This window comes from Montipora foliosa, chromosome 12 (assembly GCF_036669935.1).
Source record: "Montipora foliosa isolate CH-2021 chromosome 12, ASM3666993v2, whole genome shotgun sequence".
Taxonomy (NCBI): domain Eukaryota; kingdom Metazoa; phylum Cnidaria; class Anthozoa; order Scleractinia; family Acroporidae; genus Montipora; species Montipora foliosa.
The window spans coordinates 8,604,539-8,608,323 of NC_090880.1; the positions used below are offsets into that span (position 1 = coordinate 8,604,539).

Here is a 3,785-nt window from a genome sequence, read left to right on the forward strand (position 1 = left end):
AAGCTCAGTATTTGTCAAATTTGCTTTGGCAAAGGTGGATGAAACAATATTTGCCGAGTCACATTGAAAGGAAGAAATGGGGGACTCCTAAAGGGAATCTGAGGGTCGGGGATTAAGTCTTACTTGTAGACTGCACAAGTGGTAGCATCAAAGAACTTAAGCAATGGACGTTTTCGGGAGGACAGCGACTTTGGCCGGAGGTGAAATCATGATTCATGCAATACTGTGCACGATCACGCCAGCTCGCAACCGTCGCCAGGACGTCGGCGACGTGAAAGTTCAAGGTTTGGCGTTGTGGTGAAAACGTGAGTGTCAATTTTTCATTTTGCTCATTTTTGTAACCTGCAAATAAAGAATACTTTTCGGAATATTACCTGTGATGTGATTTTTAATATACAGGTGACATTTTAGGTTTCTTTTTTATCTCGACCACTTGTTAATCCTCTTTTAGGTAAACACAGAACGGTGGCAAGCTCGACAAACTCAGAACTGCAAGTGAGGTTAGCTATCGACTCTGTCCGAAGACTTGAACACAATTATTCAGAGTGTATTCTAAAACACTTTCTCGACCAGATTCTTTTTTATTTACAGCGGGAAAAGCAAAAAATATATGTATATATAAGCTTTACTTCCGTAGTGATACTGTGAGTTTTAGATATCAATCTCTCGCTAATTTATGTCAAATTTCTCAACGAATTATTGCCGCTCATGCAAATAACTTTACTTTTTGTCAACCGGAGATTTTTCAGAATTTTTTTGAGGATTTATCTTGAAGGAATTCTGTTTTTTGAAAAATACATTTCCAACTGTCGAACCAGAGATTCGAGATTAAATTAATACCTGGGGAATTAATGGATCGATTATTTTGTTAAACTATTTAGCTGTGGCCAGAATCAAAATTTGAAATTAAATATTCATGCATGCATAATGACCAATAAATTCAAGCTCACAGTTTTTGAATTTGATATCACTGCTCCGTTAGAAGTTAATTCTGCATTCAAAAATCTGAATGAGTTTTTAATCTAATGAAATCCTGAGATCCCTAGTTTCTCAAATTCATTGTTAATAATGCATACAAGGATATTGAACTTCGAAATTGACAACTAAAAATATGCAAATAATCTGGCCATTATCCATTGGTGTATTGACGATCTGCTGCTACTGAAAACAGAAGCTTTGCATGTGTGATTTTGCAAGTTATATACTGACTTTTATTAAAGCCAAGTTTGCATGCTTCATTGACAATGAAACAAGAAGGCCTGTTTCTGTTGCATGTGCAGCCTTGGTAAAAAAATAAACAATCTTTTACTTCTCATTTTGCTACCTCGAATAGTGATGGAATGGACAAAGCAGCAAGACAGGGCTCTCCTAGACGAAATAACAGTCGGAGATCTTTTTCAGTTTAAAAAGTGTACTCCAGAAAAAGGTCAAGTATGGGATTCTATTGCTGATAATTTAAATGCAATGGACTACCCAAAGTTTAAAGTTTCTAAAAGATCATGGCTAGATTGATGGACACTTTTACGAACAAAGTATAAAAGACGTATCTCAGAAGAACTTCAAGCTTGTGGAATAGATGCTGAGGTCAGTGAATCTGATGCAATTATTGAAGATCTTATTGGCAAAGAAGACGCTGCCGTTGACAGTGGTAAAGATGGAAAGAAGAAAGCAGCAAAAAGGCAGCCGAAGAAATACGGACGAAGGCCATGGAACGTTTTGGACAGTCAAGCAAGAGAAATGGTGATGAAGGGGAGGAGCCAAAAAGAAGAAAAGGAAAAGTGGCAGCCATGCAGTAGAGTTCCTCAGAGAGAAAGCAAAGCTGCTCTGAAGGAGGAGGAGCTACAGCTAAGGAAAGATCAACAAAGCCAAACACTGTTGTTGCTACAGCAGCAGCAACAAATGGATCAAGCATTCCCTTGTCAACAAAATGTTATCGAAAGAGAAGAACTAACTAGCTGTGTAAGTAACTGAAGTTGTTGTTGTTGATCAACCTTAGTTTTTGTTGAATGACAGGTTAAGAATAGAGATTTTGGCTTTGACTCTTACTAACATTCATTACTTTTATGAAAAAAGCACAATTACATTTACGTAGTATAATGTTTAAAGTTTTATGTTATAATGGACATGTAAGTTGTTGTTGAAACTCTCAGTCATGGGTTTTTGGTCATGCAGAAGCATGAAAGGAAAACTAAGCCTTTAACTTGTTTCTTTTATTATTACATTATGATTAAATATATTTAACATGTCATTATAAATGTTTCTTTTATGTAAAAGTTTTCACTGTTTAAACTTTTGTGCCTCACAAACCCTGCTCGCCTGGAAGCAGGGGGTACTCCCATATAAAAAGGATGGGGCTGCTTGTAAAAGAAACCCTTAGAGGTACCATGATCTTACTTTGTGGGCGAGGAATTTTTTTCACCTTTAAGAGGCACCAGTTCTTAAACAAAACATTATCTCCTGTTTTTTGGCTCAATATCCTAAAATGTACTTCAAAAGTTCCTGCTGTGGACCTTCATCCCTAAAAACTACGACTAGCTTCCCCATCCTTTTATACAGGAGTCCCCCCTGGCCCTGCTGCACCTGATACTCTTGACCTTACTCTGTTTTACATGCATTTTTTCACTCTACTGATCGAGTGTATGGTAGTCAATTTACCCTAGTGAGCCTTAAACATCTTGAATGACTGAGTTAAAACTTGCGCTGTACATTTTCCAACTTCGATAGAGCATACTATATCTGAAGGTCATCTCTGTAAGCTATGCAAAATAGTCCTGCAGGGTTGGGGGTTCAAGGTCAAAATATGTGACAGTATTGTTGCCATATAAGAAGCTTAAAGCATTTTGCAGAAGGGCACAAACAATGCACATCTTTCCAATGCTGCTCATCCCTATCTTAAGAATTTTTTTTTTAAATCCATGAACTTGAAGTAATCCACGATATCACCAAAAAGCCACTCTACCGACACTCTTACAGAACTCATTGAATTGTTGTATGCTTCCCTTACGGGAGTAAGGTGAGGGTTCCAGAGGGCCCCTGAAGGTGAACTCTGAGAGGGTATGCCGGGTCCCCATATCAACACATTGGTACTCCTGTTGTTGAGTAGGAATAGTAAGAATAAGCTTCCAGATCCCGAAGAAGCCCAGAATCATGCAACATTCCTGCATCATGCTTCTTATCCTCTGAGGCAAAGAGGAAAAAAGCAAAGCAATAAAGGTTGTTACACCCTGTACTCTACAATTTGATCAACCTAAGGCCTCCCCCCAAAATATTTTAATATCCAGCAACAGAATTAAATTGGTATTCTCTCATTCCTGTTTTTCCTCCAAACTAGGAAAACTTTTCAGTGTTTTTCATATAAGAGCATATACTTGAATGAGTTTGTATGATATTAAATTTATCCATGCCCAATAGGAAAACTACATCAAGTCATTTTGATTTATGCCAGCTCTATTCTCCCACCTCTATTTTCCCATGTTAAACTTGAAGTAGTGTTTAATGAAACTTTCCCACTGGTCCAAACATATTTGCAATGAGCCCATTAGGTGTGGCAACCGACTCGAATTTGAGAGCATGGACTCTCTTATGTCCATTGTAAACAATTCTCTGTATCTCCCCTAGTCCTGAAATCGGCCGCACTGTCCCGTCAATGAAGCCAAAACAGTTGTCCAGTGCTGCTGCTTTATCTGAGATGGCAGTAGCATACTCTTCAAGCGGCCTACCATTGAGTATAGTGGGATTCCACTGAGTGATTCGGTGGCCATGTAAGTCATAGATAAAATCCATGA

At 38.2% G+C, this 3,785-nt stretch overlaps 2 pseudogenes; one reads left to right on the forward strand and one right to left on the reverse strand.

Moving 5' to 3' along the window:
- The first annotated feature begins 1,335 nt into the window (after positions 1–1,335).
- On the forward strand, positions 1,336–1,951 carry LOC137980260 (uncharacterized; annotated as a pseudogene).
- An 805-nt stretch (positions 1,952–2,756) lies between these two features.
- LOC137979314 (uncharacterized) overlaps positions 2,757–3,785 on the reverse strand; it is a 1,415-nt pseudogene continuing 386 nt past the window's right edge.